The sequence below is a fragment of the Rattus norvegicus genome, chromosome 1 (assembly GCF_036323735.1).
Source record: "Rattus norvegicus strain BN/NHsdMcwi chromosome 1, GRCr8, whole genome shotgun sequence".
Taxonomy (NCBI): Eukaryota; Metazoa; Chordata; class Mammalia; order Rodentia; family Muridae; genus Rattus; species Rattus norvegicus.
The window spans coordinates 7609367-7624066 of NC_086019.1; the positions used below are offsets into that span (position 1 = coordinate 7609367).

Here is a 14700-nt window from a genome sequence, read left to right on the forward strand (position 1 = left end):
AGAGACCTCAGGGTTCATGTGCACTCATCAGTAGTCCTCAGCCAGAATAACAGCTATTTACAGCTGGTGAGTTTTGTAGGTTCATCTGCTAATCCAAGGAAAACGAGTCAAACGCTGCTAGTTGGTGAGGAAAGAGTAGATGGTAGGATGCCATGGTACAAAATTGAAAGTTGTGCACTTGGGTACAGAAGTGGACTTGGACACCAGAGCTTCAGCTTTCAAAATACCCTTTTATGGGTTTGTCTAATATTGTTTGCCATTGTATCCATGAGGGAATCTCAAGTTTAAAGCATAGTTATGATTGTATAGATCACATGTATATTGTGTTAGGAATTATAAATGCTACAGCTTAACAATATAGTCATATTTATATGGTATCAAGGTGCATTTTACTCCATATAAAGATTTACTCATAGGAAGCAGGTAGATACTCTCAAAATAGAGCGATGTGGCAGGTTCTCTTTTCACCCAAATGGATAGCACACAAGGGATACTTGGAGTCCTTCAGTGCTGTGTAACTTGTAAAAACAAAGAAATAGAAGCACCCTCCAGCCTGTGCACTGTGATTAACTAGTTAGTTCACATCTCAACAGTGAACAATCAGAGGTTTGAGCAGCTGGTGGGCTGCAGAATGCAGACATGTATTTGTAAAACTTTATGTACGAAGACACTGCTATTTGCTACATTTGTGCCTGTTCTATATCCTCCTTCCAGTTCCAGTTCCCCGCCATTCTCTGTATTTCACCCACTGTCTCTCTGGCCCTTACTCTTGTTTTCTCTCCTTCCATAACCATGCCATCTCTACTTTGTCTGCCCTGCCTTGTCTTTTCCCGACTTCTCTTTTAGATCATGTTTTAGTCGATTTAATTGTCAACTTTACACTTCCTTGACTCTAGGCCCCTGAGTCATCTGATGATGTAAAATCAGTTGAGGAACTGCCTGGATCGAATGGCCTGTGATTATTAGACCATATCTGTCTTGATAGGTAACTGAGGAAGAAGGGCCCGTTCCACTCTGGACAGTGTAAGGCTTTGGGCAGCCACCTGAGCTAAGAGCAAGCCTGTGCACTAGCCAGGAAGTAAGCAGTGTCCCTCCATGCTCCCTGTCCTGGACTGCAACCTGAAAGTGTAAGCCAAACGCATCACGTCCTGTCCTAAATTGTTTTGATTCAGACTCTTTATTACAGCAGCATGCAGTAAGCTGAAACCCACCCCTTCTTTTATTGTGTGCTCGATACTCTGTCAGTGAAGACACAGTGTGGGAATGAGCTTCCTATCTGAACACAGCTCTACAGTGCTTTGTGCTTTCTGGTCTTGATGGGGCAGTTGGGTGACTTGGGGCCATTTTCACTTCCTTCAATGTGTGGGTATCTTCTGAGTGCCTACCATTTTTTAGACATTAGGTATGAGAGATACCTGTTCTGTCTCATAAGCTAGTGGTATCATGGTAGAGGCATGTGAAATAGACATTTCTATGAGAGTATTAATGTAGTCAAGTTCCTTTTCATGGCTCTGTGAACTTTCCTCAGTATGTTTTCTTTAAGTGGCCCCGCGTGTCAAGGTCTCGGAGTCTTGTTTAAGTCTAACTACATTAGCAATGTGACTTTGCTTTCAAAAATATATTTAATATTTAATAGCCAGAAGTTTTTTTTAAAATGAAGATATCGTGTTAATTAAAATTTTATGAAATGAGGAACTTCATAAAAGTTTTATTTACCCCACATTCCTATTTTCTTGCCCTAACAAAGTATTTAGTAATTATAATATTGAAGGACAGAAAAAGGCTTCTAGGTAACTATAATTCTATCAAACTTATGCCTGAGGCTCTTATTCCTTAAAAAAAAAAGACATTTAAAACATTGTTGAGAATCAAATTTTGCCTCATAAAATGCCAGGGTATATAGTTTATACAATAGTTTAATTCTTCCTCTTCTGTGGTGTGTAGTTTTTGCTACCCCGCTTTAAGCTCCAGTTGAACCCTACTACTAGCCCCACCCAGGTTCCCTCAGATCCGCTGATGAAACACACACACACACACACACACACACACACACACACGCATGCACACACACACACACACACACATATGCAAGCACGCATGCGCGCGCGCACACACTAGCTTATTTTTGTTTGATATGCTTTTGCTGCCTTAGCTCAATGGTCAGACTTCCTTGGCTATTTTCTTTTCAGTCCCAGCTCAGCACTCTAAATCTGCTCTCAGAACAGTTGGTCTCTACTCTCCAGCCTGCTACCCCAGGCCTCCTAAGCATGAGTAAAACTTTTCCTCCACCCAGCATCCGCTAGCTTGCCTGTGGGAAAACTGGAAGTCCCACCTATTCCACCCAGATCACTGGCCGCTAGCATCATTATTGGTCGATCAAGAACCAATTGGGGAACAAGATTTTCAGGGTTCACATGTGGATTCCCAATCAGAGCATCTGAAATACTACCTCACCCTTTAGTTCATCTTCTCTGTGCTGTATGAAGGCTGTCTTGCTGTATGTAGAAAGATTGCTTGGATAATTACCTTAGATACCACCTATTCATCCAATGCAAATCTTAGCAGAGTTAGTAGTTTTTATGGTGTATGTATGTATGTATGTTTATGAGATAGTAACAGTTTAAAAGAAATCACCAATATTAATTTATTGTGTCTGCCACATGCCCATTGGAAGTGTTTGAATTACTTAAGGTCTCTTGTGTTGGTAGTTTTTAAACATACCCAACTTCACAATGTAAAAACTTGTCTGGGAATTTGTATGGGAAACCAAGCCTAGAGACCAGGATTTCTAAACGCAGTAGAAAATGGAGCCTGAGATGGTTAGTCTTAACTGCCGACCTGACAGGATCTAGAATGACCTAGAAAGTAGCCTTCCAGAGGTGTATGTAGGGAACTTCTTGGTTTGATTTACCAGAGATGTAGTGGCCCACCCTAAGTGTGGGTCCTGTCCCATGGCCTGGGGCTCTAGACCGTATTAGAAAGAGATATGGAGCAGCACGAACATTCATCTTTTTCTGTTTCCTGACTATGGGTAAAATGTGAGCAGCTGCTTCATGGTCTTGTTACTGTGCCTTGGCCACCATGATGGACAGTACTGTTTCTCACCCTCAAATTGCGAGCCAAAATAAGTCCCTCCTTCAGTTACTTTCCTCGGATCCATGAAAAAGATAACCAATATGGAGAATTAAAAAATCATCTCGAGCCCACTGGCATGGTCAAGAACTGTCATTGTGTTTCTGTTGCTATGACCACTTTGGATGCTCGGGTAGTGTGTTTAGGTCTTATCTGAAGCATGTTTTCTCACAGTAGAATAATATTTAGCCACAAAAGAACAGTATCCTGTCACTTGCAAAACAACAGATGGCACCATATCATAGGAGGTGATACTAAGTAACGTAAGTCAGTTGCACAAAGGTTAATTCCATGTAACTTCCCTCATAATAGAATATTTTAAAAAAAGCATCTAGACTCTATAAAAGACATTGCTGGAGGTTGGGAAGTACATGGGAGACTAGATAGCTAGAATTGAAAACTAATATATGGAGTAAGTTCCCAATGGTTCAGTCCATCTGTAATACATGACAAGGCGATGTTCAAAGGTTCCAAACATGAAGTAGGAGATAAAAACACTAATCACGGCTTTATTAGTGCACATTGTATGTATGTATGGGGATAACACACTACTACACAAAGACGTTTTCATGTCTTAATCAACAGATTTTAAAACTGTAAGAAGACGAAAATATTAACTAACCTCCCTCATTACGCTGTAAATGTGGCTCATGCAATTAGCACACTGTACCCTAAAATAAATGTTAAAAGTTCAATTGACATTAATTCAATTATACATAAAAACTAATTTAGTATTTTGAAATTGGAAAGCCATTGCAATTTTCTACTTCTTTAACAAAATAGAACTTTCTATGTATTTAACAGCCCAATAAGGAGCATGTTATCTTCTAGATTTTTTATTGCTTAATTATGAATTGAATTTTAATGACAGCAGCACAATATTCGGCTGAAATTCAATGAGCTAAATCATTGTGAGATAAGACCAAAATAAGATGTCTTGTTTATGTCTTAAATGAAAGGACATCTGTCAGGGCTTTTGTTTTTAGAGAGATCAGTGAAATCAACTGGCTCTCTGACTGGAAATGGTGTAGAGAGTAAAGGCAACATGGAGAAATGAGATTAGGAGGAAAAGACATCCTTTGTGATATAAATGGTGAGTGCAAACTACATATCCTCATTAAAAATAAGAAGGCCCTGGATTTAAAAAATGATCTAGAGTGCAGAACGGGTCAGTCATCTAATGGAACGTATCTATAATTAAAATGCAAAATAAAGAGAGGGTAAAATGTGGCTCCGTGCTTGGACAGATGCAAGCAGAACTTACTACCCAACTTTGGTTTGTAGTATTTTGTCTCCTTCACTGAAATAATTTCTTTAACAAATTTAAGATATTTTGTCTTGAGCTGGCTTCTCACTTATGCCAATGGACTTTGGGGGAAGGGAGAATAAAAATAATAAACATAGGTATTATGCAAGTAGTGTACACAGAAAAAAAATCCAGGAAGTGAATTTTTATTCCAGACACTCCTGGGAATAAAAAACTGTTACGTGCTAAGCTGATGGGAATCAGTTTTATCATCGCAGGACAAGGTTGAAGGTCAGTCCAAAGAGATGTATTATGTGAGAACTCGTCCTGTCTGAGTACAGACCCTGGGATGGAGGTCGTAAATCTTCTACAGTTTTAAGACCAAACTGCCGATCTTCCGATTAAAGCATGAAATTGGCTCTCAAAATGACTTCAAGATTCTAACAGAAGACTGTCCTATCTCCCCACAGTGCTAATTCAGATCTGCTCTGTGACAGTTTCAGACCCCAACTGTCTGGACAGAGTCCTACAGAAATGCCACGTGTAGGGAGTCAGATCCACTATTAGGGATCAAGTCAACAGAAGGCATTAGACTTGGAAAGGGAACACAGGAGAAAGCAAAGCCCAGGAAGAGAAGCTGAATAAGTGCAAAAATGTGAGAATAAATTCTGGAAATAGGGTCGGAGGGAATAGTCCCTGCAAAAGGAAATGCCAACATGTTGGTTTCTTATTATCTTTTCTCTTAATTGTCTAGTTGATTCTGAACTTCGTAAAATTCTCTAAAATGAACCATGCCTTTCTGGTGGCTTCGAAGACAAAATCTAGCCTTTCTGTAAACGTAAGCTCTCAAACGTAAGAGCCACATGGACATTTTTCCTTAAACACTGCAATAGCCTATCCTTCCCACTTTCATTCACAAGCTTGGACAGATCCCATGCTGCAGTGTCATCTAAGGAGTCTTCAAACGTCTTATGAATTAGAGGTTCTCTTGAGACTTCAAATATAGTATATGAATCCTAATAGTAAGGATGTGAAAGCGGGGCTGACTTGGGACGTGCTCAGTAGCCTTACAAATGTGAGAGCAACATGTCGGCTGTTTTCCAGGGTTCAACATCATGTCATCACAGTAACCTGTTCTGTTACTGTACCCCTGTCTTTATGACAAGGTTGGAGACCTTGTCTGTCTCATTCTTAATTGCTCCCACAGAACCACTGCCTGCACTTTGGTTACCTGTCATGAAAGTTGACCAGTGGCCCACATCAACTTCCCCATGAAGAGGCTATGCACCATCTCCGTGCACAGGGCATGCCTGAATTCAGCTTCATCATTAGCCATTGCTTTCAATGTATTGGGCACCTAACTATTGCACCTATATCTGGGTTGAAGAGTGAAATCTGTGAAGTCTAGTGATTCACTGTCTATTTCCCTCCTCTGATGGGTTCCAAGCCTTTGAACTTAGTAGGAGGCCTTGTATGACAGAGTGGAGGAGATGAAAGCCAGATTGACACAGAGCTGGAGAGTGATCACCATGAAGGGCAATGATGACTTCCATTTTAATCTTCTAGGTTCTCAGAGTCTGCTTCTGCATTGATGACAACAGGAGTGGGGTTACAGAAAGGACCAGCTATTATGAGTAGGTAGTGGCCTAGATGTCTCAGACGACAAAGGTGCTTACTGCCAAGCCTAAAGACTTGAGTTCTAATCTCAGGACCGATAGAGGAGGAGAACTCCAGAAAGTTGTCCTCTGATCACCACAGGCATTCGGTAGCCACATATATCCATACACATACCCATACAAATAAGTAAATAAGTGTAATTAAAACAAAATAATTTTCAGTGCCTGTGTTGACACTTCAGAGCAGGAAGTAATGAAGTAATTTATTATAAGAAAGTTAGACCTATCATCCTAAACTTTCTCTTCAGTCTTCAGTCGTAAATGGAGAGGAGGAAACACTTTTCAGATAGAACTGTTTTTTAGAGAAGCATGAAGGCAATCTTGTTCCTTTGCTGGGCTCCAGAATATGGCTTGCGAGAGTTCTCTACATTGGTATTGAATAGCTTAGCAATCTCAAATATCTTTCCCTACTTAAATGTAGTTTACTATGCCCGAAACTGTGCAAAAGAGCATTTGCTTTCCATTTCCATTGTGCATGTGTGTGTGTGTATGTATGTGTGTGTATGTATATGACTTTTGCATGCATGTGTGTGTACATGTGTGCACATACATGTGGAGGGCTGTAGTTGATGTCTGGAATCATCCTTCTTTGGTATTGTATCTAGTTGGCATTTATGTAGGTTCTAGGCATCTGAACTTAGGTCCTCATGTTTAGACAGCATTAGCTTTATAATTACTGAGTGTATTCCCAGTCAAAATGTGTTTATGTTTCATACCTATTTCCCTTCTGAGGAAGTTTTTTTTTATTGGACTTTTTAAATTTGCATTTCAAATATTATCCCCTTTCCCATTTTCCCATCCATAAACCCCCATCCCAACCCCCTTCCCCTATTTCTATGAGGGTGTTCCCCCACCCACCCATTGCCACCTCCCCACCCTGACATTCCTCTACACTGGGGCATTGAGCCTTGGCAGGACTAAGGGCTTCTCCTTCCATTGGTGCCCAATAAGGCCATCCTCTGCTACACATGCAGCTGGAGACATAGGTCTGTTCACGTGTACTCTTTGGTTGGTGGTTTAGTCCCTAAGAGCTCTGGTTGGTTGGTATTATTGTTCTTATGGTATTGCAAATCCCTTCAGTTCCTTGAATCCTTTCTCTAACTCCTCCGATGGGGACCCCGTTCTCAGTTAAATGGTTTGCTTCAAGCATCCGTCTCTGTATTTGTCATGCTGTGACTGAACCTCTCAGGAGACAGCTATATCAGGCTCCTGTCAGCTTGCACTTCTTGGCATCAGCAATATTGTTCAGGTTTTGTGGCTGCACATATATGGGCTGGATCCCCAGGTGGGGCAGGCTCTGGATGGCCTTTCCTTCATTCTTTGCTCCAAACTCTTTGTCTCTGTATTTCCTCCTATGAATATTTTTGTTCCCCTTTCTAAGAAGGACTAAAGCATCCGCACTTATCAGTGGGTGCATACCGTGTGTGTGTGTGTGTGTGTGTGTGTGTGTGTGTGTGTGTATGTGTGTGTGTGTGTGTGTGTGTGTGTTTAGTGATTGGATTGTGTTACTCAGGATGGTATTTTCTAGTTCCATAATTTGCCTATGAATTTCATGAAGTCATTGTTTTTAATAGCTAAGTAGTACTCCATTGTGTAGATGTACCACATTTTCTGTATCCATTCCTCTTTGAGGGACATCTGAGTTCTTTCCAGCTTCTGGTTATTATAAAATAAGGCTGCTATGAACATAGTGGAGCATGTGTCTTTGTTATATGTTGGAGCATCTTTTGGGTATATGCCCAGGAGTGGTATAGCTGGGTCCTCAGGTAGTACTATGTCTAATTTTCTGAGAAACCTCCAGAGTAGTTGTACCAGCTTGCAATTCCACCAAAATGGAGGAGTGTTCCTCTTTCTCCACATCCTCGCCAGCATCTGCTGTCACCTGAGTTTTTGATCTTAGCCATTCTGACCAATGTGAGGTAGAATCTCAGGGTTGTTTTGATTTACATTTCCCTGATGACTAAGGATGTTGAACAGTTCTTTAGGTTCTTCTCAGCCATTTGATATTCCTCAGTTGAGAATTCTTTGTTTGTCTCTATACCCCAGTTTTTAGTAAGGTTATTAGATTCTCTAGAATCTAACTTCTTGAGTTCTTTGTATATTTTGGATATTAGCCCTCTATCAGATGTAGGATTGGTAAATATCTTTTCCCAATCTGTTGGTTGCCATTTTGTCCTAATGACAGTGTCCTTTGTCTTACAGAAGTTTTGCAGTTTTATGAAGTCCCATTTGTCGATTCTTGATCTTAGAGCATAAGCCATTGGTGTTATGTTCAGGAAATTTCCCCCAGTGTTCACGTGTCTGAGGCTCTTCCCCACTTTCTCTCCTATTAGTTTGAGTGTATCTGGTTTGATGGGGAGGTCCTTGATCACTTGGAATTGACCTTTGTACAAGAAGATAAGAATGAATTGATTTGTATTCTTCTACATGCTGACCTCCAGTTAAACCAGCACCATTTGTTGAAAATGCTATCTTTTTTTCCATTGAATAGTTTTAGCTCCTTTGTCAAAGATCAAGTGACCATAGATATGTGGGTTTATTTTTGGGTCTTCAATTCTGTTCTATTGATCTACCTGCCTGTCTCTGTACTAATACCATACAGTTTTTATCACTATTGCTCTGTAATACTGCTTGAGGTCAGGGTGGCCATTCCTTGGAGAAGTTTGTTATGTAGTAGGCGGAGGATGGCCACCTGTCAGTATCCAGCAAAAACTGTTGGCAGAGAATCTCCAGTGAGGCCCTTTTGGTACACAGTACTTCCGATGTGGTGTGGCAGCTCGCGGCTGGAGGTATGAAGCACGTTCTCACAGTTCGCCTTGGACGGGACACTTGGATGCTTGCAAGAGGTTTCCTCTGGTCCACTCTTCATGCCTTTTCCTTCCTTAGTAACTTTGCTTTGAATCTTACTAAACTCAGCCATGAACACAAGGGCCCACTGCGAAACCTAGAGAATTACCGACACAGGATGTCAGCCCATTCAGGATGACTTAGTGAAAGGCCGTAAATTGTGTAGATTATAAAGAACAGAAATTTCTTCCTCCATTCTGGTGGCCGAGAAGCCTAAGATCAAGGAACAAATAGATCAAGAGTCTGGTTGGGACCCAGTTTTTGGCTCATACACAGCACTGTCCAGTCATGGAAACAGCGAGGGGGCGTGGTCAATTTGCTGCTTTATTAAGGCACTAATCCCATTCCTAAGGGGCTCTGCTTTCTGACCTAATCACATCCCATGGGCTCCACTTCTTTACATTCCTGCAGTAGAGTTCATGATTTCAAGACATGAATGTTAAAGACTCGAGCACTCGTTCCATGAAAGTAGGGGTGACTTTGGGAAGTCCTGATATGTTCACTTTCTAGCAGCCAGGTCCTGAGCCCACCCTGCTGAGGACTGACACATTAGCAGAACACGCATGGCCATTAGCCAGTATCTTCACCTAGGTGGTACCTGGTCAGCTTATATGATTCCTGAATGTATGTGTACCTCTGCTCAGAGTGGAGTTTTTAAAATTTCTTTTTCTAATTCATTTCTAATGTTGTTATTAAAAATGATGGCTCCGAGTTGAATTGCCAGGTTTGAATCTCTTCTTTAGTAGGATCTGGACAAGTTACTTAGTTATTGACAATTATTAGGTAACAGTAACAATAAAATTTATAAAGTTGTTGCCTAGATTAAAAGTGATAAAATAGTAACGCTTTCCTCACCATTTGTTTTTACAGACTTCTAAATTGCTTTCTTTTAAAATTGCACTTTATATTCAAAGGCCTTGTTTTATAGAATGCTTAATTATTGTCATAAGAAGTATTAAAAACAAGCACAAAAGTTATTTTATCTTCCAGAACTCATTATGGAAGCTCTTTCCTTGTCTCTGTAAAATATTTAAACGGATCAAAACAAAATCCATGTACTCTTCCAGCAAATAGAACCCCAGCTTTCTAGACACAGAGCTTCCGCCATGGAGCGCCATGAGGATTGAGTTTCATGTCAAGCAAATTCTTTCATAATCTTTGACTTCAATTGAGCCTTGCATGCTGTTAAATTTTAAGCCTTAATTTATAATTCTAGCATTAGGAATACTGAGGCAGGGGGATTTTGAGTGGCTATAGTGAGATATCTGTTGCAAACAAACATCTTAGATCTTAATTTATTTTTAAAGAAGTCCGTGTATGCGAGTGTAGGGACTCTTGGAGTTCAGAGGCATTGGGTGACCCTGGAGCTGGTTGAAGGACGTAGTGAGCTGGGAACTGAACTCACTTCTTCCGCAAGAGCAATAGATGCTCTTAACTTCGGAGTCATCTCTCCAGTTCAACTTAATTTATTTTTATAAGCAGTAATTTACTAGCAAGCAAGTACTAAAAAAGAGAACATGTTCTAGCCATTTGTTTTGGACATTCCCAAATTGCTTTCATTTTAGTATGCATTTTATACTTAAAGGCATTCGTTTATAATCATCTAGTAATTTTATGTTTACTAATACTTTTTAGGTGGGTATAACTAGCTGATAGATTATTTTAGTGTCATAAAATGCGCAGTTTAACCACACTATTTAACTTTTTTAAAATGACATTACATTTTATTTACTTATATTTATTTATTTATTTGTATCTTTTGAATATTCTTATTGGATTTTTTTATTTACATTTCAAATGCTATTCCCTTTCCTAGTGTCCTGTCCATAAGTCCCCCATCTCCTCCACCTCCCCTTCTTCTATGGGGTGTTCCCCTCCCCATCCATGCCCCCTTCCCGCTCTACTGATAGTCCCTTACACTGGGGGTCCAACCTTGGCAGGACCAAGGGCTTCTCCATCCTTTAGTGCCCAACAGGGCCATCCTCTGCTACATATGCAGTTGAAGCTCTGGATCCTCTTGTACTCTTGTACAGTCCACGTGTACTCTTTGGGTAGTGGTTTAGTCCCTGGGAGCTCTGATTGGTTGGCATTGTTGTTCTTATGGGCTTGCAAGCCCCTTCAACTCTTTCAGTCCTTTCTCTAATTCCTCCAACAGGGGTCCCGTTCTCAGTTCAGTGGTTTGCTGCTAGCATTCGCCTCTGTATTTGCTGTATTCTGGCTGTGTCTCTCAGGAGAGATCTACATCCGGCTCCTGTCGGCCTGCACTTCTTTGCTTCATCCATTTTGTCTAATTGGATGGCTGTATATGTATGGGCCACATGTGGGGCAGGCTCTGAATGGCTGTTCCTTCAGTCTCTGCTCCAAACTTGGAAGGAGTGAAGCATCGGCACTTTGGTCATCCTTGAGCTTCATATGCTCTGTGGATATCTTGGGTAATTTGAGCTTTTGGGCTAATATCCACTTATCAGTGAGTGCATACCATGTATGTTCTTTTGTGACTGGGCTACCTCACTCAGGATGATATTTTCTAGTTCTATCCATTTGCCTATGAATTTCATGAAGTCATTGTTTTTGATAGCTGAGTAATATTCCATTGTGTAGATATACCACATTTTCTGTATCCATTCCTCTCTTGAAGGGTATCTGGGTTCTTTCCAGCTTCTGGCTATTATACATAAGGCTTCTATGAACATAGTGGAGCATGTGTCTTTGTTATATGTTGGAGCATCTTTTGGGTATATGCCCAGGAGAGGTATAGCTGGGTCATCAGGTAGTGTAATGTCCAATTTTCTGAGGAACCTCCAGACTGATTTCCAGAATGGTTTTACCAGTTTGCAATCCCACCAACAATGGAGGAATTTTCCTCTTTGTCCACATCCTCCCCAGCATCTGTTGTCACCTGAGATTTTGATCTTGGTCATTCTCACTGGTGTGAGGTGGAATCTCAGGGTTGTTTTGATTTGCATTTCCCTGATGACTAAGGATGTTGAGCATTTCTTTAGGTGCTTCAGAACCATTCGACATTCCTCACTGAGAATTCTTTGTTTAGGTCTTTATCTCATTTTTTAATAGGGTTATTTGGCTCTCTGGAGTCTAACTTCTTGAGTTCTTTGTATATTTTGATATTAGCCCCCTATCAGATGTAGGATGGTAAATACCCTTTCCCAATCTGATAGTTGCCATTTTGTGCTAATGACAGTGTCCTTTGCCTTAAGAGGCTTTGCAGTTTTATGAGATCCCATTTGTCGATTCTTGATCTTAGAGAATAAGCCATTGGTATTTTGTTCAGGAAAATTTCCCCAGTACCCATGAGATCAAGACTCCTCTCCAATTTTTCTTCTATTAGTTTGAGTGTATCTGGTTTGATGTGGAGGTCCTTGATCCACTTGGACTTAAGCTTTGCCAAGGCAATAAGTACGGGTTGATCTGCATTCTTCTACGTGTTTACCTCCAGTTGAACCAGCACCATTTGTTGAAAATGCTATCTTTTTTTCCACTGGATGGTTTTAACTCCTTTGTCAAAGATCAAGTGACCCTAGGTGTATGGGTTCATTTTTGGGTCTTCAATTCTATTCCACTGGTCTACCTGCCTGTCTTTGTACCAATACCACACTGTTTTTTACCACTATTTCTCTGTAATACTGCTTGAGGTCAGGGATAGTGATTCCCCCAGAGGTTCTTTTATTGTTCAGAACAGTTTTCGCTACCCTGGGTTTTTTGTTATTTCAAATGAATTTGCAAGTTGCCCTTTCTATCTCTATGAAGAATTGCATTGGAAATTTGATGGGGATTGCATTGAATCTGTAGATTGCCTTTGGAAAATGACCATTTTTACTATATTAACCCTGCTAATCCATGAACATGGGAGATCTTTTCATCTTCTGAGATCTTCAATTTCTTTCTTCAGTGACTTGAAGTTCTTGTCATACAGATCTTTCACTTGCTTGGTTAGAATCACACCAAGGTATTTTATGTTATTTGGGATATTGTGAAGGGTGTCATTTCCCTAATTTCCTTCTCAGCCTGTTTATCCTTTAAGTAGAGGAAAGCTACTATACCAAGCCACTTTGCTGAAGTTGTTTATCAGGCTTAGTAGTTCTCTGGTAGAACTTTTGGGGTCACTTAAGTATAGTATCATATCACCTGAAATAGTGATATTTTGACTTCTTCCTTTCCAATTTGTATCCCTTTGACCTCCTTTTGGCGTCTGATTGCTCTGGCTAGGACTTCAAGTACTATATTGAATAAGTAGGGAGAGAGTGGGCAGTCTTGTCTAGTCCCTGATTTCAGTGGGATTGCTTCAAGTTTCTCTCCATTTAGTTTGATGTTGACCACTGGTTTGCTGTATATAGCTTTTACTATGTTTAGATATGGGCCTTGAATTCCTGATCTTTCCAGGACATTTATCACAAAGGGGTGTTGAATTTTGTCAAATGCTTTCTTAGCACTAATGAAATGATCATGTAATTTTTTTCTTTGAGTTTGTTTATATAGTAGATTTCGTTGATAGATTTCCATATATTGAACCATCCCTGCATCCCTGGGATGCAGCCTATTTGATCATGATGGATGATCCTTTTGATGTGCTCTTGGATTTGGTTTTCAAGAATTTTATTAAGTATGTTTGCATTGATATTCATAAGGGAAATTGGTCTGAAATTCTCTTTCTTTGTTGAGTCTTTGTGTGTTTTAGTTATAAGCATAATTGTGGCTTCTTAGAAGGAATTGGGTAGTGCTCTGTCTGTTTCAATTTTGGGGAATAGTTTGGACAGTATTGGTATGAGGTCTTCTATGAAGGCCTGATAGAATTTTGTACTAAACCCATCTGGACCTGGGCTCTTTTTGGTTGGGAGACTTTTAATGACTGCTTCTATTTCTTTAGGAGTTATGGGGTTGTTTAGATGGTTTATCTGATCTTGATTTAACTTTGGTACCTGGTTTGTCTAGAAAATTGTCAATTTCATCCAGATTTTCCAGTTTTGTTGAATATAGGCTTGTGTAGTAGGATCTGATGATTTTTTTAATTTCTTCAGATTCTGTTGTTATGTCTTTCTTTTCATTTCTGATTTTGCTACTTTGGATACTGTCTCTGTGTCCTCTGGTTTGTCTGGCCAAGAGTTTATCTATCTTGTTGATTTTCTTTCTTTCTTTTTTTTTTTTTTTTTGTGAAAGCATCTTTATGACCATGAGATAGATAAGATCTTCTATTAGGATACAGCAGAAATCATGAAATAGTTTTATAAGCAAGACTTCAATAAAAGCAGGATCATCTGTTTCCTGGGAGACAATATAATAATAAAACTGAAAAAGATGAATTGCACTGTAGAAGTGAAGTATTGCCACACATGGAGAGAACTGTTGTAATCTGGTGCATATATGATGTGTGTACATGATGATAATTTTTTTTGAGTGGACAAAGACTGAGCAGGGAGTTCACAAAGGAGGACAAATGAATGACCAATAACAGGAGCATATAAAAGAGTGTTTGACTTGATTAGTTATTAGAGGAACAGCATCTCAGGCCACACTGATGTAGCGCACTATCAACACTAGAGTGGCTACGATGACACAGCCTGGTAGGCTAAGTGCTGGGAGGAGGCTGAGGCCCTGAACATGTATACATTACTGATGGGGTCAGTATCCCTATATTGAAAAATGTATCAGCAGAATCTGCTAATGTACAGCTACACCTTGTAAGCCAGCAATTTACTCTACCGGTGTGTGTAGACATCCTCCGATTAACAAGTCATAGATGTCTTGTTCACATTGCTCCCCAGTGGGGAGCTTGGAATCAACACA

General features: G+C 40.1%; 1 protein-coding gene across 2 annotated transcripts in view; it reads left to right on the forward strand.

Moving 5' to 3' along the window:
* Epm2a (EPM2A glucan phosphatase, laforin) overlaps window positions 1–14700 on the forward strand; it is a 126081-nt gene that overhangs the window by 61998 nt on the left and 49383 nt on the right. The window lies entirely within an intron of this gene.